Raw genomic sequence first — 26,299 nt, 5'->3', positions numbered from 1 at the left:
TGCAATACGTCTGAAGTTGTTTTAAATTAAAGGTATTGAATTTGGCTCCTAAAATATCTGAGATACATTACCACAAAGAAAGCTCCGATCATTGTCATCTCCTTTTTTCGAAACGAATAAAATTACTCACAACTGTATACCTGGTTAATATCTGCAGTTAATAGCCTAAGGGGGGGAACGAACAAGGTTAATAATCCTTTATGGCTATCAAATGTACTTATCAAATGTACTTATCAAATGTACTTATCAAATGTACTTATCAAATGTACTTATCAAATGTACTTATCAAATGTACTTATCAAATGTACAATACAACAGAGCGGGGGAGGGGGGAGAGAACGGGATATTTTATTTAGTGTTTGTGTGTGTGTGTGTGTGTGTGAAGTAAAGTTTCCCTTTCAGACCTTGTGGTCTATAGGGTTTGATTTGATTTTGATTTCAGGCACATCGGCACAATTTAGGCCATGTCGTGCCTGCAGTCCCTTAAGGACTACTCTCTCTCTAAACAACAAGGGCCAGATTCTATACAGTCATATCATTAAAATCAAGGTCTATTCACAGTTAAAATAGTAAAGGTAGTAAAAATATAGGGCAGATAATGTAAAGGTCATCTGTTTCTGTGGCCGATGTGCTAATGTTATATGATATTACGTCATTGTTTGTTGTTTATGTTTTGTGCGAAAGCAAAGGATCGGACGGAAATAAAAAAGTTAGTTATATATGTCTACCTTGATAAAGACAGTCTCGTTATTATCATTATTAATTAGTAACGTCTACAGTAATTTATTATTAATCTGTGACAACAGAACAGCCTAAGGTTAACGAGTCTGTCATGCACCAGCGGATCAAAGAACTTTGCAGTGGGGGGGGGGCATTTTTTTTTTACAAATCCAAACCCTAACGCCCAGTAATCCCTAGCCCTATGCGTAAACGCGCGTATAGCACATATATATAGCAAACAGGTGCAAACAGGCAGCCATTCTAGATTAGGTTTAGGTCTAGACTTAAATAGACTCTAGATAAAGATCCAGAACTAAATTTATAGGCTTATCTAGACTAGGATCTAGACTAGATCTAGAGATCTATAAATAGAATGTAGATCTACTACAGCTAGGTCAATATTATGATCAGGCTTAGTAGGCCTATTACTAGGTTATAGTGCACTTATAATCACTTCTTGATTTGATACTACTGCTTACATAATAAATAAATCTGCACCCCTAAGCTATTAGAAGATAAACTATTTTCTTAATAAATTAGAAATGTAAGTTTTGTTCAAATTGTTTAATACAATTAAATCTAAATCTAGATCTATGTCTTGCCTCTATTTATTGTAATTTAGATTGTCGTCAAGTGCATAGCCTCTTGTCGATGTGTGAACACTGAGCGGTATAAGAGCTATTTCGTTTTGTTTAAACATACAATTGAAACGAAGTACGTATTAAAATTCTTTTTTCAAAACAACATTTGAATCAGTATTCTATTCCATGAGTTAGTTTATAAATGGAAAAACTAATTTATAATGATCCATTAATACTTTTTCAATTGTGACCTTAGATGCAATTTTTTTTTTTGTACCAATGCGCGAATGTATGAATGAAACTTGGTTTATTAATGAAGAAGATTGTGAACTTTTTAAAAAACTTACTTTCCCTGAAGTTTTTCATTGAAAAGTGGTGTAATTTAAAAAAAAAAAATCTGCTTGCATATATAATTTTAAAAATTAGATGGTTCACTTTCGGAAAAGAAAAAAGTAGCCGTTGCATCAGAACTTTGAATGATCTAAAATATCATGATGTCTGATTTTCATTTTCTGAGATTTAGATGGGACGAACGGATAGACGGACAGACAGGCCACAAAAAACTTATAGCGTCTTTTCCCCTTTTCGGATGCCGATAAAAAAACATATATCATCTACTCGCTGTCAACAAAACAACAAACATTAAACATTAACATTAGAAATGGAAGCTTTAGAAAAAAAAGACAGTCCAACAGATCTTGGAGTCACCTATGCCCCGAGATTAATTCGGAAAAAAACATAGATAAAAAAAAACACAGAGTAAAGGCATCCAGAGATTATCCCTTATGAAAAGTTTGGGGTGCTAATCATAACATCCTGAAAAAGACATATATCAGTTACATCAGACCCGTTCTAGAAAATAGTGCCACAGTGTAGGGCATAGAAGCCCAGGCCAACCTAAGGAAAATAGACAAGTTGTAAAAGTAAAGTTCCCCTTTTCGGATTTTGCGATCTATAGGGCAGATGATGTTAAGGTCATTTTTTTTCGGCTTACGGTTAACGATTAGGGTGTCATGTGGTCAGCACAACGACCAACCACCTGTACTTTCTCCAATTTAAGACAGGCACCCATTAGAGTTGTGTGGACTTGATAGCGCGTCCTACAAATCCTGAGATTGAAAATCTTAGTCTTCACCAAGATTCGAACCCAAGACACCAGATTCGGAAGCGAAGTGCTTAACTACGGAAAGTAGACAAGGTTGAATATATTTATCTAAATATTAACCTAAGGATAGTGACAGGATCAATAAAAAAAAACAACACCCATAAGAGCTATGGAGGAAACCACTGCCCTGGTCTATCTGGATGAAATAAAAAAAAATCCTTTTCCAATTCACTAGAATAAAAACCTTAGAGAGGCACCCTTAAAACTAAAATCCACAAAACTGGCACAAAAACCGTCTCAAAAAGATTAATTTCATACAGGAATCTCGAAATCTAAAAAGGAAACACCAACTTAAAAAAAAAAAGTGTGGAATCCACTAAACAACGCAGCTACTCCCCAGCCTGGAAGAAAAGCTCTCTTCCTTCTGTAAAAGATCGTATAAAAATATAACAAAAAAATCTTCACTACATTTCAACAAAGCTCAAGGAAATAGAGAAATCTTTTTTTACAAACTCATTATCCTAACAATCGGTGGGTCACAGTTTACACGGATGGTTCATCTCATAAAGCCACCTTAAATAGAGCAGCTGGAATAACCATCGAATGGCCTGAGGGAGAAAAACTAGAAAAACCCATTGCAACTGGAGAGCTCTCCGACAACCACAGTGCAGAAAGGGAAGCATTCAAGTATTCCAAGTATCGCGCAGCTAGTGAACATGAAACTCAAGTTAAATATACAGGAGAACAAAACGTTTAACGTAGTAGCCTAACATTATTGAGAGAAAAAATCTCTGATCTTTCGCTGCATATCTAAGACTAAGACTAAGACTGCTTTATTGATCCTTACGGAAATTTGTTGTGATTACAAGGACTCATTTCTCATATAAAGACAACACAACAGAAACATACACATAAATACAACAGACACAACGTAAAGAGTTCATTCAGCGACTACACACAGGTATCTTGGTGCATTCCATGTTCTCTGATCAATGAGTGGCGGTGATAGAGTCTGACCGAGTGAGGTACGAACGAGTTTTTGTACCGCTCCGTTCTTGTTTTGATTGACAGCAGTCGCCCACTTCGCGACGACCTGGCGTAGTTCTGATGGAGCGGGTGGCCGTTGTCTTCCAAGATTTTTTCGATTTTTCTTAGGCACGTTTGTTCAAAAAGTTCCTTTAAATGTGGTAATGTTGTGAGTGTAATTTTTGATGCTTTTTTAATGATGTTTTCTAGACGTTGCAACAGTTTAGATGAGGCGTTGCCTTGCCAACAACTTATTCCGTATGTTAGCAGATTTTGTACAGTTGCGCCGTAAAATGTCTCAAGGATCTTCTTGTTTAATTTAAAACTGTTGAGTTTGTATAGAAAAAAGAGTCGCTGGGCTGTTTTCTTTGTCAGAGTTCCAAGGTGGTCTTCCCATGAAAGCTTGTTGTTGATGATAACGCCTAGATATTTATATGCCTTTACCACTTCGATACCGCAGTGTTAAAAAAGGCAGATCGGCAGATCGGATATTTCACCTTCGGATAAACGATGCTATAATGTATTTAGGTTAAAGGCCGAATCTATGTCTTCGATCGTTCTTATACTTTTAAGTATTGCTTTGCAGCTAGGTGGCGTGGTATGCACGCTGGACTGTCTTACGGTCGATGGTCATACCATGACCGCTGCCTGTCGTCCTGTAGGAGATTGGGACTTCAACTCTGAAGGAACATCACATCCGAAACATGTAAAACATTTTACAAACAATTTTTTTTTACAAATCTTTAGCATTTTTATAGAAAAGAAAACTGACTTCATATCAATATATATATATATATATATATATATATATACTAGACATATGTTACCCGCGACCCGCGGGTCTTTATTTGCGCATTACTTTCGATATAGTCACTGAGAGTGTTTTGTAAACAATTAAACGAAATAATAATGTAATAAGTAAAGCGAATGTGTCAATGTAAAAATAGTGTGAATGAAGCTATCAAATCAAAATAGCTAATAGGCTTGAATCCATTTTTTTTTTTTCAAATTAAAACATTTGCTTGTAGGCCTACATATATTTGATTTAAATTTGAGATGAATAGACTAAATTTTGTATGTTCATGTGTATAAAGTATAAAGTAGATCTAGATCTTGAGGTAGACGTAGATCTAAATCTACACTAATCTAGAGTTCTGTGCTGCGCATGCGTGAACTTTTTTTCATGAATGAATATAGGCCTATCTCAACACGGCTACGCAGCTTTAGCGAACAGCGAACGAATGTATTAAAAATGCTTCAGAAAAACAAATTTGAATGTTAATTTGATTAAAATACCAAATGAATGGACAATAATTAGTATGTTTATGTGTTAAAGCATAAAACTATCTTTGCGAAAAGAAGTTTTATCATCTTAGAGTTCAGTAAGAGCTTTAGACCTAGGCCTAGGAATAGACTCAGACCTCAGAAGAGAGATGTGTTAATGTGTAACCATTTGGTAATGTCTAATGAAAGAATGTTCGCCAGGAAATCTGTAGATATCAGGAACTAATTTATGTAAAAAATGCTTTTGAATAATCTAGTGGATTGGATTTATATGTATGTTAAACTTAGCTAATGATCCTTTCACGTTATTTCTCTTTCGCTACGAAAATAAAATTAGGTTTGCGAAAATGGGTTTACCCGAAGTCGATACATTCTTATCTATTTAAAACGAAAAGAGCGATAGCTTTGTTAAATGAATGGGATTATAAAGTAACAATAAAACGAAATAATTTTTAGTACGCGATTCATGAATGAATATAGATCTAGGCCTTTAACTCGGCTTCGCAGCTTTCGTAAACGAATGTAGCTTTAGAAAACCAAATTTGAATGTTTATTTGATCAAAATATGAAATGAATGGACTTTAATTAATATGTCTATGTGTTAAAGTATAAAACTATCTGTGCGAAGAGAAGTTTTATCATCTTAGAGTTGAATTAGAGTTTTAGATCTAAGGATGGGATTATAAAGTAAACAATTAAACGAATTAATATTTAGTACGCGATTCATTACTGAATTGTCTAATGAAAGAATGTTCGTCAGGAAATCTGTAATCACAGATATAAGGAACTAATTAATGTAAAAAATGCTTTTGAAACACAAAATTGAAGGTTAATTTTATTATATAATGAAATCAATGGATCTTCTTTTGTCTTTTCATGTGTCAAAGTAAAAAACTATCTGCGCAAAGTGTATTTCTTAAAATTAGATCTAGGTCTAAATCCTTTCTATCTTTTCTCATGTCAACATTGTAGACATGGCCTAGATCCATAAAATACTATAGCTGTAATAGAGTCGGACAACTTTATTTTTTTTGAGGGTCTTACATTTGTTTTAGGGCTACAATACATTCACTAAGGTCTAAGTTGGTACCCAAGGAACATTCCTGCCTAGTTTTATCAAGATTGGTCAAGCGGTTTTGATGTCTATAAGTAACATACATACATACATACATACATACTTCACACATTCTACTTTATAATATAGATAAGATATATATGTATTTTTTGAAAACCTTAAGGTGGCCTTATGTGTACTTTTTCTGTCGACGGTTACTAGTTTGAATAACATTAAATGTACATCGAAATTTCGGTTACTGCAATTTTGCATACTTCCAATCAGCAGACGCTACAAGGATCAAAGTAATCCTAAGTTGAAAGGATATATTGTCTAGATAAACTTTCGCAATTGAAGTTATTTCCGTTATCTTGCTAATATCCATCTTTGATGTGTCCGCACACCTCCAACCAGCAGACGCAACAAGGATCAAGGTAATCCTAAGCTACAAGGACACATTTAAAAAAAACAAAAAAAACTGATATGGTATAATAGCCATGAAGAATTATCTGGTCGATTAGTTATTACCTTGGGATATGAACACCATAATATAAGGCAGTTCTACAGATGTAAAGAATTTTTTGTTAGTAGAAGCAGATGAGAATGTTTGAACATTTCTTTGTGGTAATGTGTTGTAGATGTTTCTAGAGCCGATTTGATTTCTTTTGGTTTTTTTTTTTTGTTTTCCTTTTTTTAGTATGACAGACCATTTCCATTACTGCCTTTCTATATGAGAAAAATAATGAATTATTAGACAAAAAAAGATAAACTTTAAAACGGTTAGAAAATTTTGCATAAATAACAGATATTATTGTTTATTGTTACTCAGCTTCTCGGTAGAGCTGCTCTCTTTTTATTAATATATACTAGCCATAGATTACACAAGTATAAAGATTAATTTTATTAAATAATAAAATGATTAGACTATATTACGTATGTTCATGTGTAAAAGTAAAAAAAAAAAAAAGCTATCTTGCAAAGAGTGCATCCACATTTAGAATTCGCGAGATGTTTAGTCATGCGCATGCGTGATCTTTGGGTAGTTTGTAATGTAAGTAGCGCGCGATATCATGAATAGCTATCAGTTTAAGAGTGGATTCATGGGTCAATAAGCTTATTAATTATTGTATGTTATTCTATTTAATATCGCCTGTTATCAAGGTTAGTCAAACGGTTTTGACTTTAATTTGGGGCATACATACATACATACATGTACGCATACATACGCCTTGCTTTCTTCTTTATATATGATATATTTTAGGCCTGTTAAGTTGATGCTATTGAATTATCCAACCATTTTAGTATAGCTAAGTCGAAGTTTTGTAAAATATAAATTAATCAAGAAAAATAAACAAAATACTAATCTTAAAAGAAGGATCATCTAAGGAAACGAACTGGATATTTATAGAAGTATCTCTCGGTATTGTAAGACGTATTTACCTTTAAATCAATGTCAAAAAAATAAATATTTACAACTAAACAATTAATTAATTTTTTGATTCATTCATACTTTGATAGGAACCAAGAAAACTTTTGCAAGGTTTCCACCTTATCCAAGAACAGGAAGTGGGAGAAATAACATGTATAACTTGTGTACGAGACAGACAGACAGACAGACAGTGATAAAAGTTTTAAAAATTATTAATCGAAAATTACAATCTACTGTTTTGTATATTGTTGCACAGTTCATGTCATTCAGTTATTAGCAAGAATTAAGCATTTAATTAGGCAACAGATTTGTTGTTTATATATGTGCTTTATATTAGTATTTACGCTTATGCTAGCAAAGCTGCCAGTGAATAACATGCTTTAGAACTGTCGGAGCAATAATAACATTTGTTTTTTTTGTTGGTGTTCTTCTTTTGTCTTAATGTTTTTTTTCTAAAACAAAGATGCCCAACATTTTTTTTAAATCTTAGGGTAATGTATAGCGGTAAAGAGCTTTGCTTCCGAACCGGGAACCGGGGTTCGAATCCTGGTGAAGACTGGGAATTTTTAATTTCGGGATCTTCGGGCGCCTTTGAGTCCACCAAGCTCTAATGGGTACCTGACATTAGTCAGGGAAAAGTAAAGGCGGTTGGTCGTTGTGCTGGCCATTTGACACCCTTGTTAACTGTAGGCCACAGAAACAGATGACCTTTACATCATCTGCCCTATAGACCACAAGGTCTGAAAGGGGAACTTTACTTTTACTTTTTTTAATGTTAAAAAAGTATCGTCTTCTCCAATGCCACTTCATCATGCCCATATTCTTTGGTCTAAAAGTTTAGTGGGTCGGATAACACTGCTTTAGGGAGACGTGGTCGCTTAGTGGTTATGCACTTATCTTCCAAGCCTTGGGTCCTGGGCTCAAATCTCAGTGAAGACTGGAATTAATTTCGAGATTTTTAGGGCGCCCCTGGGTTCACCCAACTCTAATGGGCACCTGACGTTAGTTGGGTAAAGTATGGGCGCTTGGTTGTTGTGTAAGCAACATGACACCCTTCTCGTTAACCGAGGCCAAAGAAACAGAAATCATCTGCAATCATCTACCGCGAGCTATGAAATGTGAACTTTAATTTTAAAGAGGAGTGGGTGGCTGAGTGATAAACTTTCCGAATCGGGGTCCCGTGCTCGAATCCTATTGAAAACTGGAATTTTTAATTTCGGAATCTCTGGGCGCTGAGTCCAGCCAGCTCTAATGGGTTGTGGAAAAGTAGACGCCGTTGGTATTTGTGCTAGCCAACTGACACCCTTGATCACTATGGGCCATAATAACAGATGACATAGTCTGTCCAATTGATCGTAAGATCTGAAACTTAATAACACCGCGCTACGGGCCGTAGCTTTGCAAATTAAGGCTCTAAAAGCTGCATTTGTTTTGATTTGTCGATCTTAGCAGATCCAGTCTGTCTTCTCAGTTGCAATAATTGATTAAGCTGCAATGATATATTTAGGACAGATTGCTGTTACGAATATCTTTTTACTTTCAAAAATTACAACAGTCAAATTATATTTTTTTCCAGTGTAGCCAACGAGCTAGAAATTATTTTCTCAGCGACGTAAATGAACTGTTAAATTTCCTGAAAAATCGTTAGAGCCGTTTTTTGAGATCTGTGTCCATGTTCCACCCACCCAGGTTTCTATGACGTTCTGACTTATACAATAGTATTGTAAAAAAATGTTTTTTATTAATTTGCTAATTTTTTTAACATTACAAGCTTACCAAATATATGAATATTTTTTTTTTTAATTTCAGTCTGGTTTGGCTTTCTCGTGTGTTGTTTTGTCTGTCAAGGGACAATATAACTATAACAACAATTGGAACAGCGGGTATGTTGCATCATATGATTTTCAAACTATTAAATAAAATGTTCACCTTACTGAAGACACTAGTTCAAATTGAGTTAGTTTTAGTCACCAGGATACCTTATGCACCTTCCGAGAAGACTTCCCTTTGCTTTTAAGAGTAAACAATGTGTACATAGTCCCATCAGGGCCGGCCTTAGTCATAGGCAAACTGGGCAGCCACCTAGAGCCTCCAATTGCTCTGGGTATTATGTCAATGGCCATTTAGAGAAGAAATAACTAAACGTGTACTCAATGTCATTATTAAAGTAAATTAGGTTTCAATGACGTTGCATAATTTTAGTTTTTTACGCTGTCTATCTTTAGCAGCAAACATGTTAAACTGCTGCAATGGTTGTAGCCATATAACATAATATCATAACATAACATGTAAAGAATAATGTACCCGAAGGTATATAGAATAATCATGAGCTTTTTTGTTTTATTTATTTATTTCAATACAAAAATAGGGTCAAATCTCTTTTAATTAAATAAGGGATCCAATTGATCCCTTAAACACACTTCCCAGCTTTTGAATTCTAGATATAGCAAGTCTGTTTAGTTTGACCTTTTCTTGCCTCCCTTTCTTAAGAAAGTATTGTAGTGAATGTACGGTATTAGATACTGCAAACAATTCTTTTTTTCTTTTAGGCGTAAGAGAAAAAAATGCATTTTGCGAAGACCCCAGTCTAGTAACTCCTTCCCGTCCCCCACAGCTACATTTAGTTTAGAATTTGTGCCATTTCAAATACAAGGAAAAATCATTTCGCTATTACTATTAGCAATCGTTTATTTGACAACTTTTTTCGTAATATAGAGAGAGAGAGATGAGAGAGAGAGAGAGAGAGAGAGACAAGGAGAGAGAGAGAGAAAGAGAGAGAGAGAGAGGTCATTATTATTAATATTATTTCTCTCACTCTCGAAAAAAAAAAGACTTCTAATCTTCTAATCTTATATACAAATTACGAATACAATCGAATCCAAATAGAAATTAACTATACAATATGAAATAAAACTCACCCTAAACAGAGGTCAAGATAATCCTTTAAGAATATCTACCAAGGACAACGATAAAACTATCCAATATCAGATCCAACGAGAAATTCAAGAGCTGACCAAAATATAGCTTGCTTCAGTCTATCAACATGGCGTCTATGCACCGGACGAGCTAAGACAATATACGTCATAAACAATTATGACGAAGCGACAAGGGGAGATCAGCTACAATACCCAAATAAAATAGCGCAAATTACGTCATCAAGAGTTGAGGAATGCGGCGCTATTAAATAGAGAATATTTTTTACTAAGCAACTAATTCAATAGGTGCGACAATCACACAGTGACGAGATGGCTTGTTTGAGGATTGTATCTCGGCTCGGAAGCCCTCCTAGATTCATCGCCATACTAAAGAAACCGCATGAAGGTCAAATCACATATAATATGGCCGATCAGGTCGCTTCCCTATTGAGAATGGTGTGAAGCAGGGTTGTGTGCTTGCTCCGACACTCTTTGCAATATTCTTTGGAGCAATGCGAAATAGATTGAGGCGACGACAGCATGAGGGCATCTAAATCAGGTTTCGCAACGATGGCAGCATATTTAACAATACGGCGCCTCCTGCTCTCCCGTACAAAAATTAAAGAGATGATTGCTACTGTGCTGCTCTATGTGGACCACTGCGCCCTTCTTGTACACACCAAACAGGAGCTTCAACTTGCCGTTGAAAAAACAAATCATGAATTGAATATTCCTTGTCAATCGGAGATCCGATGGGGGCCACCTCTGAGTTTGTGTGATAACACAAACTTTCTTTGTTATCCTTTTTTCATACATTACTATGATAGTTTTTATTTTCTCTTTCTCCAGTCAGTACCAGAACTATCCAGTGGACACGTATGCGCCAAGCACTTGTAATGACCTGCGGTGTAGCCCCAATGAGTGCTGTGTGGAGACTCACAGGGCGCCGGTCTGTGTAGCTTTAGTAGCAATAGCTTCAGGCGGACAAGGTATTGGACTACATAATAACTGGTCTTAATATTTAAATATAAACTATATATCTTTTTCATACTAATTCTAGAGATACGAACATAGATCAAAAGATCTGCTTGGATTTTATTAGAAAGAACAGCGAAATTATACATCTACTACACTTTATAATATTCTAATGATAGACCTTTATATCTAGACCTAGAGGACGATGCGCAAAAAGTTCCTGCATATTAATTTATTAAACTCTTGAATAATATTATGGCTAAATCCGGAGATACACTAAGACATATAGCCCGTTTAAGATAAATATGTTCTAGTTTTCCCTCCAAATTTAAATTTAATTCTTTTTTTTTATTTGAAAAATTATAACTATCAAACCAGAGTTTTCCCAGTGTGGCCAACCAGCTAGTAATTATTTTCTCATCGATATACATCAACTGTTAAATTTCTAGGAAAAATCGTACCCCACCACGCCCCTCAGGTTTTGCCAATTCATTTGGAATTTGCGAGCAAACTTAAGCCTTACTAAATCATTTGTTTACCTGGCTAATTTAGGCACCCTAAACCCATGCTCTTGTATGATGTTTGTAATGATTGAAATGTGGCACGCAAAAGTGACCATGAACCCCTACGTTGATCAAGTCAGAGCTTAATGGAAGAGCCTGGTTGGATGGAACCTGGACACAGAACTAAAAAACGGACCCTTTAAATTTAACAGTAGATGTAAACTAAAGTGTGTACGTGTTAAGGTCTAGATAAAAGAAAGTAAAAAAGTACAGTTCCCCTTTCAGACCTTGTGATATATAGGGCAGATGATGTAAAGGTCATCTGTTTCTGTGGTCTACGGTCAACATGGGTGTCATGTGGCCAGCACAACGACCAACCGCCATTACTTTTCCCTAACTAATGTCAGGTACCCATTAGAGCTGGGTGGACTCAGAAGATCCCGAAATTTAAAATCCCAGTCTTTACCAGGATTCGAACCCTGGTCCCCGGTTCGGAAGCCAAGCGCTTTACCGCTCAGCCACCGCGCCTCTAAATAAAAGAAAACTTTATTGAATTTAGTCATTTTATTACAATGTTAAAAAAATGTCATTAAGTCTAATAACAAGCGCGGTAGATGTGTGGTATAGCGATTGACTTCCTAACCAAAGGTCTCAGGTTAGAATCCTGGTGAAGACGTGGGATTTTTAATATCGGGAAATTTAGGGCGCCTCTGATTCCACTCAGCTATAATGGGTACCTAAAATAAGTTAGGGAAATATAAAGGCGGTTGATCGTTGTGCTGGCCGCATGACATTCTCGTTAACCGTGGGCCACAAATACAGATGGCATTTACATCAGCTGCACTATAGACGGCAAGGTCTGAAATGGGAAATTGTCTCTGAATATACGTCTAATCATCTAGATCTAGTTGAAACTTAATAATTTTCAAGACATAAAAAAAACAATATCATTTTTCTTGTTTAGTCTCTTCCTTGGACGGCTTGTTAATGTGATCTCGAAACCTGTAAACCGCCATTCTCTGCAGCCATCCTCTGCAGTCATCCTCTGCAGTCATTCTCTGCAGTCATGTTCTACAGCCATACTCTGCAGCCATCCTCTTCAGACATCCTCTGCAGCCATGCTCTGCAGCCATCCTCTGCAGCCATGCTCTGCAGTCATTCTCTGCAGTCATGTTCTGCAGTCATGTTCTGCAGCCATCCTCTTCAGACATCCTCTGCAGCCATGCTCTGCAGCCATCCTCTTCAGACATCCTCTGCAGCCATGCTCTGCAGCCATCCTCTTCAGACATCCTCTGCAGCCATGCTCTGCAGCCATGCTCTGCAGCCATGCTCTTCAGCCATCCTCTGCAGCCATGCTCTGCAGCCATCCTCTTCAGCCATCCTCTGCAGCCATACTCTGCAGCCATGCTCTGCAGCCATCCTCTGCAGCCATGCTCTGCAGCCATCCTCTTCAGCCATCCTCTGCAGCCATCCTCTGCAGCCATGCTCTGCAGCCATCCTCTGCAGCCATGCTCTGCAGCCATCCTCTGCAGCCATGCTCTTCAGCCATGCTCTGCAGCCATGCTCTGCAGCCATCCTCTGCAGCCATGCTCTGCAGTCATTCTCTGCAGTCATGTTCTGCAGTCATGTTCTGCAGCCATCCTCTTCAGACATCCTCTGCAGTCATGTTCTGCAGCCATCCTCTTCAGACATCCTCTGCAGCCATGCTCTGCAGCCATCCTCTTCAGACATCCTCTGCAGCCATGCTCTGCAGCCATGCTCTGCAGCCATCCTCTTCAGACATCCTCTGCAGCCATGCTCTGCAGCCATCCTCTTCAGACATCCTCTGCAGCCATGCTCTGCAGCCATCCTCTTCAGCCATCCTCTGCAGCCATGCTCTGCAGCCATGCTCTGCAGCCATCCTCTGCAGCCATGCTCTGCAGTCATTCTCTTCAGACATCCTCTGCAGCCATGCTCTGCAGCCATGCTCTGCAGCCATGCTCTTCAGCCATCCTCTGCAGCCATGCTCTGCAGCCATCCTCTTCAGCCATCCTCTGCAGCCATACTCTGCAGCCATGCTCTGCAGCCATCCTCTGCAGCCATGCTCTGCAGCCATCCTCTTCAGCCATCCTCTGCAGCCATCCTCTGCAGCCATGCTCTGCAGCCATCCTCTGCAGCCATGCTCTGCAGCCATCCTCTGCAGCCATGCTCTTCAGCCATGCTCTGCAGCCATGCTCTGCAGCCATCCTCTGCAGCCATGCTCTGCAGTCATTCTCTGCAGTCATGTTCTGCAGTCATGTTCTGCAGCCATCCTCTTCAGACATCCTCTGCAGTCATGTTCTGCAGCCATCCTCTTCAGACATCCTCTGCAGCCATGCTCTGCAGCCATCCTCTTCAGACATCCTCTGCAGCCATGCTCTGCAGCCATGCTCTGCAGCCATCCTCTTCAGACATCCTCTGCAGCCATGCTCTGCAGCCATCCTCTTCAGACATCCTCTGCAGCCATGCTCTGCAGCCATCCTCTTCAGCCATCCTCTGCAGCCATGCTCTGCAGCCATGCTCTGCAGCCATCCTCTGCAGCCATCTTCTGCAGACATGCTCTGTGGCCATCTTCTGCAGACATGCTCTGTGGCCATCTTCTGCAGACATCCTCTGTGGCCATCTTCTGCAGGCATCCTCTGTGGCCATTTTCTGCAGGCATCCTCTGTGGCCATCTTCTGCAGACATGCTCTGTGGCCATCTTCTGCAGACATGCTCTGTGGTCATCTTCTGCAGACATCCTCTGTGGTCATCTTCTGCAGGCATCCTCTGTGGCCATTTTCTGCAGGCATCCTCTGTGGCCATCTTCTGCAGACATGCTCTGTGGCCATCTTCTGCAGACATGCTCTGTGGCCATCTTCTGCAGACATCCTTTGTGGCCATCTTCTGCAGACATCCTCTGTGGCCATCTTCTGCAGGCATCCTCTGTGGCCATCTTCTGCAGGCATTCTCTGATGTTGGTCTAATTTTACTTCAGCGCTTCTGATATATTTTGTTTTATTTAGTTGCAGTGTATATAAAAAAATAGCTAGCTATTCTACTTACTATTTTTATTCATTTTATGTCCACCAAAGCCTTATAACAGACGTCATGTTAAAACTTTTCTGTTTCAGCTTTCTGTGCTCGCTACAAGAAATGTTCGAACCTCGGCGATTGTCCAGCATCTGCACCTTGCTGTGTCCAGGCCTTGGAACCATCAATGGTCAAACCTTTCCCTCGATCGCAAGCCTATGGACAAGGTTCTGACGCCAAATATTACAACAGCTACATCTCCAGCTACAGTTCCAGCTACAGTTCCAGCTCCAGCTACGGTTACGATAATTATATTGACAGGTCACCTGTAACTGAAGGTTACTGTCAAGCAAGGGCCACAACCGGTGGATGTACGTAAAAACCTTAATGTTGTTGTCTCATGTGTAATAATACTAAGTGGTCCAAACATAGGTTTACAGCTACTTTTGAAACTACCTTTTATAAGTTTGAAGTTACGTACCGCCCTGTGTGTCACAATGTCCAGGAGAGATTTGAAGAGTGATGCAATGAAGAAGGAGTATATTTTTGAGCATGGGAGAGATAACATTGTTTTTTGATTATGTTGACATGTATTACGAGCTTTTCCTCGTTCTAGAGTCTAATCCACGTCAGTGGTTCTCAACCTTTTAAGCTCGGCGACCCCTTTTTACTATTTCCCATTATGCGGCGACAACCTCCCCTCCCCCACCCAGCGGAAAAATTATTTTCGTTCATAAACCTAAGTAATCGTAATTACAATGTAAATATGCATTGCTAAAGCTTTATGTTCAATCACGAAAGAATGTTCAGCTATATTCTTGTAATATACTTTTGTGATATTTAAATACGATAAATGAAATTTTATCTTTGATTATCCTTGTTTTTTAATTTCACATGGACACTTTCATATTTATGTGACAATTTGAAAAAACAAGGCGGAGCAGTAATAAAATGTATTGTCACAATAATGTTGGGACATTCCGATGGCCTTAGGCGATCCCTAACAAATCATCATTCGACCACGAAAAGGGGTTGGACGCACAGATTGAGAACCACTGATCTACGTGATAACTGCAGGCCTAAACCTACTTTTGGGCGACCCTGTATTGGTGTACTTCGACAAATGCAATTTCCGAATAAAAATTCTAGCCACTGTTTGAATGATAAATAACAATTTCAACTTTTTTTTTAACGAAGACCAAGACCTAGAAGACGATGCGCAGAGAGAGAGAGAGAGAGAGAGAGAGAGAGAGAGAGAGAAATTCTAAATTGTTATTGTTTATTAGACATACGTTGTAACTGTGTTTTCTCGTACCCAGTATGCTACAGTCCACTGCGGGGCTCTGAGACTTACAATTGCCCATGTACGGCTCCAGATACTTGCATCATTGCACTGGAGCCTTTTGTAACAGGTAATTTAAAATTAGAATATAAATACGTTTGTCATTACTTTTTGTCATGTCATTCGTTTTTTTATTTTGTCATGCTATTAGTTTATATCATGTGTGTAGTTTATATTTGGCTCACATCTGCAATATTTTAAGTTTCAATATCACTGGCTGGTATGGCAATCTGAGCATTAAAAATAGGAATAAACTTAATACAATCCTCAATGCTGCTGGTAAATCATTCGCAAAAAACAAACCCCATTTGGGCAGTTGTTTGAGACAAACATCTATAAAAAAGCTAAAACAAGATCCTTGAAATAAAGAATCCCCCTTTGTGTCAGGATTTTGTGATTTTACCATCACAAAAGAGATACAAGACACCGATAGCAAAGACAAACAGACACAAACACTCTTTTGTTCCCCTGGCAATCAGATCATTAAATAAGAACAATCTGGTATAAACTTTGTAAGATGTAAACTATGAGTGAGTCTGGTGTGAATGTACACTTTGGTTTCTTATAGTTATAATGTTTTTTGTTTGGTGTAATGATCAAATTGTAAGACAAATTTCCTTACGGATAATATAGATTATTATTATTATGTTAGAAATGAACGAGTAGTCATTCTCTGGCGCTGCCAGGGTCGAGTTTCGCTAAAGAGAAACAAAATTCATCGTAGTCCCTTTAACAGTTTCCACTGAGGAATTTTCTGGTGATGTGGCAGGTCTGCAGAAGTACCGCCCTCTGACAGGCAACGAAGATGTTCCTAGGAATGTTAAGGGCCTTGAAGGTGTCTGTGAGTTCAGTTGTTATTATCCCCTCGGTTGATATAACAATGGGGTATATTGTTATTTTGGACAATTTCCATAGACGCTTAATCTCCAAGCCTAGGTTCCCATATTTTCTCTGTTTTTCTATCTCAGTTTTTCTTAAATTATGATACAGTGGTACGGCGATATCGATAATGGTAGCGGTTTTTTCTTTTTTATCGATGAACAGCAGATCCGGGCGATTGAAATCTACCGTTTTGTCGGTCAGAATAGGCCTATCCCAGTACAGCAGATGTTCAGTAGACTCGAGAACCTCTTGCGGAGAGTATTTATAATAAGGGGGAGTGTCCTTACCGATCAATTTGTACGTCAAAGCCAGGTGTTGGTGTATTAACTTTGCAACTTGGTTATGGCGACCTAGGTAGGCTGATTCTGATAGGGCTGGACATCCTGCCATAATGTGTTCAATCGACTCGCCCACATTTCCACATTTTCGGCATTTGTCGACAACATTGAGTTTCAGGATATGCTTCTCGTAATTTTTTGTCCTGATTACTCTGTCCTGTATTGCTGTAACAAAGCCTTCTGTTTCAGGGTAGAGATGACCTGCTTTGAGCCATGTTAAGGAAGCAGCCTTGTCGATGTTGTCCTCATGTAATGAAGCCGGAAATTTTCCGTGGAGTGTTTTTTCTTCCCATTGGCGAATCTCATGCCCTACGTCGTCCAAACCGATATTGACATCAGCATTGTGTAGGTTCAGAGGGGTTGCATCGGAGTCGTATTTCCGTAGGAAGGAAACTAATTTGTTGCTGGAGGCGAGCAGTTTTGATCGTATTTTTAAAACTTGCATCTTACACAATTTGAAGATGTTCTGCAATCCACGACCCCCATCCTTCCTGGGCAGGTATAACCTTATGGTGGAGGACTTGGGGTGTAGGCATCGAAACTTGGTTAGTAATTTTCTAGTGAGTCTGTCAATGTCATGTAGGTCGGTGTCAGTCCATTTGATCACACCGAACGTGTAAAGGAGCACAGGGACGGCCCAGCTGTTAATTGCAGTGATGAGATTACTGCCAGACAGTTTGGTGTTGAGGATTTTATTAACTCTTTGCCTATATTTGCCAAGAAAGTCCTCTTTTAATTTCTTATGGTTTATCTTGGCATTCTGGTTTATTCCAAGATATTTATAAATAGAGGCGGAGTTCAATTCCTCGATGCCTTCAAATTCAATGTTGGTGTTCGTTGCCTTGCCCTTTTTAATGCTTATGATGCCACACTTATCCAGGCCAAAAGACATACAGATATCGTCACTAAAGCATTTTACCGTTTTGATTAAGGTGTGTAATTTTTGCTCGGTTTCTGCATATAGCTTTAGATCATCCATGTATAATAAGTGGGACACACATTTTGTACATTTAGTGTCAGCCCTAAAACCGTTCGTAGAGTCTTGGAGTAATGTAGATAGAGGATTAATCGCTAGGCAGAACCAGAGTGGAGATAGTGAGTCACCCTGGTATATACCTCTTCTTATGTGCACAGAACCTAGTTTATCACGATTTAGGTGCAGGTTTATCTTCCAATTATTCATACAGACTTTCAATAGTTGTTTTATTCTTGGGTTGATTCTATGGATGTCCAGGGTTTTTAATAGCCAATCATGCGGAACTGAATCGAAAGCTTTTTTGTAGTCGATGTAACACATGTGTAAATTTCTCTTTCTTCTATTAGCTTGATGCAATATAATACCATCTATAGTTAGCTGTACTTTACAGCCCATCGACTCTTCAATGCAACCTTGTTGTTCATCTGCTAGTAGCTTATGGGCAGAACAAAATTTATACATTTTACTTTTTAAAAGTGAAGTTAATAGTTTATACACCACTGACAGACAAGTGATAGGGCGATAGTTTGATGGTTGGTTCGGATCCCCTTTTTTGGGGAGGAGAGATGTTCTCCCTTCAGTGAGTTCTAACAGCATTGAAGACGGTTCTGATATTAGCTCGTTAAAACTTGATGTTAGTGGTGCATGTACGGCTGTAAGTTTTTTCAGCCAAAAGTTGTGAATATTGTCCGGTCCAGGAGCAGTCCAGTTGTGGGTTTTTGAAATAGCTGCGGAGGCTTCCTCAGCTGTGAAATCCTCATCAGGCATTTCTGGTATTAGGTTGTTTTAGTTTGGATTTCCTCGATCCAGTCAGCCTGCACATTGTAATGTAGCGGGTCGGACCAAAGCGCCGCCCAGTAGTCGGTAAAGGAGCCGTGTTTAGTGCTATCAATGGTTTGAATTTTGTCAGCACCATTATCAGCTAGTTTACGGAAGAACTGTTTTCTCATGTGCTGAAATAAAGCGTTATGCTCCTTTCTTTTGGTGGTTTCGTTGTAGCGCTTTAACCTAGCTCCCTTTAGTTTAGCTTTCTGTCTCAGAGTATCTTTCAAACATAAGAGTCGTGCGTGGCTATCACAGTCCGTCAATTTGATTCCAGTTGTTCTTAGTATTGTCTTCATTTTGTTAAGTATTTTCGCGGAATGGTTGTTTCCCAGATATTGTCCAATTGTATCCATTTGGCTCCTCAGTTGATTAATATTGTCTTCAAGGCGCCTTTTCCATGCTGGCACATGTTGTTTTGGTCTTTGATTAATTGGGCCTAGCTCGAAGGTCTTTTGTCCAGAGAGCTCCGTGACAGCCACAGCGGCGCAGTATATAGCGAGGTGTGTCTCAAACAAGTTTCTTGGTGTTTCAAAATGGTTGGCTAAGACTTTATTTATTTCATTAATATATGTGTTTGTCTCTTTCTTGACGTTTAGCTTGGGGATACGAGGCCTAGAGTTAAGATTGGTGTTTTTATAACGGTCTATAAGATTAGAAAATTTTGAGTGTAGCTCATTGCTTATTGCCGATGTTGGGTCATTCTCTTGTTGGTTGGGTGTTCTACTAATGTCTTCGTTGGTCGGCTGTGTGGGCGTGTCGTTTATGTCTGAGATGAGCTCTTGTATATGAAGCTCATGACCTACTTCCCTTCTTATCACGTCAATTTCTGCAGGGGTCAAATAACATTTTTTAATTATTACAGATCTTCTGTCTACAACATTCTGCTCTGTAAGGTTTAGATTAGGGTATAATTTGTTAAATTCCAGGGAGAGTTTTTGCCTATAACCTGGGAGAGGTTTATCATCACAAATGTTGACACGGAAGAAGGATTTGATAACGTCTATATTCATTTCTCTCGTCCATTTGATCCTTTTGGCTCCTCTTGTTCTACCACCAACAGCACCTCTCAATTGTGTGGGGTGCGAGTCAGGGAGTAGACCGACCTCTTGTGTTTGGTCATGAGGTTGTGAATTACCCTCAGTAGACACTCGAATCATTTGTGAATAATATTTACCGCCTAATTTATTTCATATTCATCGCTGTCCTGGAAGAAGCAATGGGTCCGTTCTATTTCCTCAAGATTCAAATATGAAGATAAAAAAATGATCGTGCGTTAACTAGTTTATTTTGATCTACTGTCTCAGTAAACAAGCTTTTTAGATCTAGGTCTAGTAATCATGGAAGTGACTCAGCGAAAATGGCGTCCCTAGCCTAGGATAAGAAGTGATCTTAAAACTAAGAAAGTTTTCAAACCCAATGCATATTATTATTATTATTATTATTATTATTAATGATATTAGTCTCTGTCGTGTTATCAGTTTGTGTCATCACAAATCCGTGTTCGATATGCGTACCATCCCAACATCCTTGAGTCGAAACACAGTTTCAGAAGAACAAGATGGTTATGTAAATTTTAAAAAGTCTGAAAATAACATAAATAAGAACGTGTCTGCATTCATCCCAGCGGCTACAAACAGAGAGACGTCTCCGGTCAATCCAGCGGTTACAACAATTATGAGAGAGAGACGTCTCCGGTCAATCCAGCGGTTACAACCATTATGAGAGAGAGACGTCTCCGGTCAATCCAGCGGTTACAACCATTATAAGAGAGAGACGTCTCCGGTCAATCCAGCGGCTACAACCATTATAAGAAAGAGACGTCTCCGGTCAATTCAGCGGTTACAACAATTATGAGAGAGAGACGTCTCCGGTCAATCCAGCGGCTACAACCATTATGAGAGAGAGACGTTTCCGGTCAATCCAGCGGCTACAACCATTATGAGAGAGAGACGTCTCCGGTCAATCCAGCGGTTACAACCATTATGAGAGAGAGACGTCTCCGGTCAATCCAGCGGTTACAACCATTATGAGAGAGAGAGAGACGTCTCCGGTCAATCCAGCGGTTACAACCATTATGAGAGATAGAGAGACGTCTCCGGTCAATCCAGCGGTTACAACCATTATGAGAGAGAGAGAGACGTCTCCGGTCAATCCAGCGGTTACAACCATTATGAGAGAGAGAGAGACGTCTCCGGTCAATCCAGCGGTTACAACCATTATGAGAGAGAGAGAGACGTCTCCGGTCAATCCAGCGGTTACAACCATTATAAGAGAGAGACGTCTCCGGACAATCCAGCGGCTACAACCATTATAAGAGAGAGACGTCTCCGGTCAATCCAGCGGTTACAACAATTATGAGAGAGAGACGTCTCCGGTCAATCCAGCGGCTACAACCATTATGAGAGAGAGACGTCTCCGGTCAATCCAGCGGCTACAACCATTATGAGAGAGAGACGTCTCCGGTCAATCCAGCGGTTACAACCATTATGAGAGAGAGACGTCTCCGGTCAATCCAGCGGTTACAACCATTATGAGAGAGAGAGAGACGTCTCCGGTCAATCCAGCGGTTACAACCATTATGAGAGAGAGAGAGACGTCTCCGGTCAATCCAGCGGTTACAACCATTATGAGAGAGAGAGACGTCTCCGGTCAATCCAGCGGTTACAACCATTATGAGAGAGAGAGAGACGTCTCCGGTCAATCCAGCGGTTACAACCATTATGAGAGAGAGAGAGACGTCTCCGGTCAATCCAGCGGTTACAACCATTATGAGAGAGAGAGAGACGTCTCCGGTCAATCCAGCGGTTACAACCATTATGAGAGAGAGAGAGAGACGTCTCCGGTCAATCCAGCGGTTACAACCATTATGAGAGAGAGAGATAGAGAGACGTCTCCGGTCAATCAAGCGGGTACAATCATTATGAGAGAAAAAGAGAGACATCTCCGGTCAATCCAGCGGTTACAACCATTATGAGAGTGAGAGAGACGTCTCCGGTCAATCCAGCGGTTACAACCATTATGAGAGAGAGACGTCTCCGGTCAATCCAGCGGCTACAACCATTATGAGAGAGAGAGAGAGACATCTCCGGTCAATCCAGCGGCTACAACCATTATGAGAGAGAGACATCTCCGGTCAATCCAGCGGTTACAACCATTATGAGAGAGAGACGTCTCCGGTCAATCCAGCGGTTACAACCATTATGAGAGAGAGACGTCTCCGGTCAATCCAGCGGTTACAACCATTATGAGAGAGAGAGAGAGACGTCTCCGGTCAATCCAGCGGCTACAACCATTATGAGAGAGAGAGAGACGTCTCCGGTCAATCCAGCGGTTACAACCATTATGAGAGAGAGACGTCTCCGGTCAATCCAGCGGTTACAACCATTATGAGAGAGAGACGTCTCCGGTCAATCCAGCGGCTACAACCATTATGAGAGAGAGAGACGTCTCCGGTCAATCCAGCGGCTACAACCATTATGAGAGACGTCTCCGGTCAATCCAACGGCTACAACCATTATGAGAGAGAGACGTCTCCGGTCAATCCAGCGGTTACAACCATTATGAGAGAGAGAGACGTCTCCGGTCAATCCAGCGGCTACAACCATTATGAGAGAGAGAGAGATACGTCTCCGGTTTGCTCAGCGGCTACAAATATTATGAGAGAGAGATAGACGTCTCCGGTCTGCTCAGCGGCTACAAATATTATGAGAGAGAGAGACGTCTCCGGTCTGCTCAGCGGCTACAAATATTATGAGAGAGAGAGAGACGTCTGCGGTCTGCTAAGCGGCTACAACAATTATGAGAGAGAAAGAGAGAGATTTAAGCAGTCTGCCCAGCGGCTACAGCCGTTATGATAGAGAGAGAGAGAGAGTGAGAGAGAGATTTCTGCGGTCTGCTCAACGGCTACAACAATTATGAGAGAGAAAGAGAGATTTAAGCGGTCTGCCCAGCGGCTACAGCCGTTATGAAAGAGAGAGAGAGAGAGTGAGAGAGAGAGAGAGAGATTTCTGCGGTCTGCTCAACGGCTACAACCATTATGTGAGAGAGAGAGAGAATGTCTACAGTCTGACCAGCGGTTATTGACTTATATTCCGGTTGATCCAAGATGATTCTGTGACTGACGGCATAAAATGATCACTTAAGACCTTTTCTTTAGCTAGCTATAATGGTACGTGTATAGTCCAAGTACAAAAGTATTCTACCTTTATTATAAACAATGGTTTATTGTAATAAAATGAAACAAATGTAACTAAATGTAATATGAAACTAGAGTCTAAATGGAAATGACGAAATGGCCCCTAAGTTTTTCTCCAATTTATTTATTTTAAAGCATTAATAAAAAGGGGGTTGAAGAAGTATATGGCTGTTACAACATTTCTACTCGACCCCTCCACAAAATCAAGAACTACAGTGATAGCATAGCATAAGATGTGCAGGGTGTCAAATACAATCCCGTTCCCAGGACTTTTCCATTAGGATAGTTCTCAAACTTTTACAAGTGACGTCCCTATTGACCAAAAACAAAAGTTACGTTTGCGAACTCCTGCGAACGACGTTAATTTCATAATTTAATTGATAATAATGCCGTTTGCAATTAACTAATATTCGAATATGTGTTCACCGTATTGCTCCAACATGATTGAGGATAGGTGGACATCTTTAGAAACACCTCACCACCAACAAGTCAGGAGCTAATAAATTATAAAAAATGCTTGAACAAAAATAAAAATAAAGACCACTATACATCACTCTAAATTGCTGCAATTGTTTTGAATCTGTTGTGGAATTGATTGTTAATAGATCTAGACAAAGAAAAATACCTTTGTGCGACTGGGAATATTTTTATGATCTGCTTTTGTTTATGCAAATGTAAATCTGAGTGCTTAAATAATGTCTGGTACAAACTTTGACATAGTACCAGATCACCGAGCCGGTAAAAAATTTAATATTTATCCGAACTCATTTTGGAAACATTTTATGTAATGAGGATCGGAAAGCGACTTCCAATCGTATGTTTTGTTTATTGGTTCTGTTAATTGCAAATGTCATTGTACATGTCGATTTGCATGGTCGCATTAGCGTAAAAAAATTTACCTATTATTGGCTTTGAAGAAAGTCTATGCAGCCTATCTTCTGAAATAGTTACGTTCAGACGATTAATATTCATTTATGCAGAACTTAAATGTGCTCCATATTCATTTTGGGTTTGTTTTAAATTTAATAATTTATTATTTCTTGGTTGCAGGGTAAAGCATGGATTCTGTAACTAATTAAAATGCCGCACTTTTCACTGATCGACTTGATATCAATGCCTTTGTATTCTAAATAGAGTTTCATCTTATCCCTTTTCGGATTGAAGTCTAAATATAAATGAAACATACATTATAAAGTTTGGATTTATCGGGTAATAATTTAGTATCTAAATAAAATATTACACTGCATAATTTTTGGGGTACGTCTGGACTAAATCTATGTCAGTTGTCAATTGAAGATCAATGATGCAACTATCATCTTACTAAAATACATTGTCTGGTCCATATAGGTGGAATATGTTTTAATAGTGAAATTAAAGAAGGGTGTTTAACAGGGTGTTTAACAGGAATAATGTTTTCAAATGTAATGTAAAAAAAATAATTAAAGATTCATCATTTTAAATAGCTTTTTAAAGGGGGGGGGGGGAAGCAGGGTGAGAGGGGGTCAAAAGATTATTGTTAAAATATATAGAAAATTGGAAATCAGATATAGGGTTTAATTTTTTAGTAAATGTGGATCATTGATAAAATATATTGAAAATGTGCATATCAGATATAGGTTTCGTTGTTGTATGTCACAGAAATGCAGAGAGAGGGCAGACGTAGACGGCGAAGAGAATCACCAACGGCGGGCAACACGTTATGTCTGTGGCAAAATATGGTGATCGCAGTAGATGCGTAGTAGAGATGGGAAACGAGCCGAACCCTAACCGAAAGAACCGAACCCGAACTTTCAAACTGCTCGGTACGAACTAAACATTGAACGGGAAATTAAGCCAATATGTTTGATTTGTATAGAGCTGTATGTGGCTGTTTCTATCGACTTAGATCGGCGCATTGGGCAGCAAGCTGTCTCTACAAAGATCTATCACTAGCAATGTCTGAAGCCTATTCCCACCTGGTGTCCCCTCTGAGGTCCTCCATGAAGGTGTGGCGCCAACTTATCGAGTATGGTATGCTTGTTTCATTTTGTCGGAGAACATGTCTCGCAAACCTAACCCGACGCTCTGTCACACCCTCACTAAGTAGTCGACTCCCAGTATGGCAAAGGATTTCCTTGATTGAAACCCGATCTCTATAACTGACTAAATTCCGTCTTAGCCATGACTATTGTGTTAAGAAGGAGTATTTTTGTCTCAAGTCTAATGGCTTGGCTTGTCCAAATAAGATGCAGCTTTTGGGAAAAGCTTTTTTTATTCCTTTCTTATTCGGCACGCTACGTCATAGTAGGCATCCCCATCTTTTAATACGGTGCAGCCAAGGTATCGCCAAGTCTGATGGGGCATTGTGATTTATATCTCACTCACACAATTTTAATCTAATCCAGGTTTATGAGGAGACCAATTTTGGGTGCACCTCTATCTAGGTTCTCCGTCATTTCTTGAATGCATTTATTTGTTGACCCGAGTTGTGCAACGTGGTCAGCGAAGTTCAAGTCAGTCATTCGGTTTTGTTTATGCCATGGAATACCAAAGGCAGTCTGGTTCATTGCTCTCCTCATTATTTAGTCGATGGCAAGGAGGAAGAGGAAGGGAGATAAGATGCACCCCTGTCTCACCCCTGTCTCACACTTGTCTCGATGCTAAACAACTTGCTTGTTCCTTCTTCTGTTTTAATGCAGCAACTAGACTGACTTAAAGGTGTCGTAGGATCTGGAAGAATTTTTCTGGCATGCCGTTTTCTCTATTTTCCATAGTGATTCTCGGTGGACACTATCAAACTCTTTCTTAAAGTCTACGAAACTGATCTTTAGCCGTTGTTGGTACTCGAGACTTTGTTCTATGATATTTAGTAGAACGAAGATCTGTTCTGCACATGATCTGCCTCTTCGGAAGTCTGCTTGCTCTTCTCTGAGCATCTACTCTAAAGACTGTTGAAGCCGCTTCAACAAAACAATGCTGAAAACTTTTGCCCGGGACAGAGTGGAGGGTAATGAATTAGTGTATCCAGGAGTTAGTAATAATAGTGCTTTATAATGTTTTATTTAATGTTTTTTTTTTGTATCTTTCTGCTATGTGGCCCGCGACACGAATGTCGGAAATTAAAATGGCCCACAGGCTGA

Source organism: Biomphalaria glabrata, chromosome 6 (assembly GCF_947242115.1).
Source record: "Biomphalaria glabrata chromosome 6, xgBioGlab47.1, whole genome shotgun sequence".
In the NCBI taxonomy this organism is placed as follows: domain Eukaryota; kingdom Metazoa; phylum Mollusca; class Gastropoda; family Planorbidae; genus Biomphalaria; species Biomphalaria glabrata.
This window is presented reverse-complemented; position numbering follows the sequence as displayed.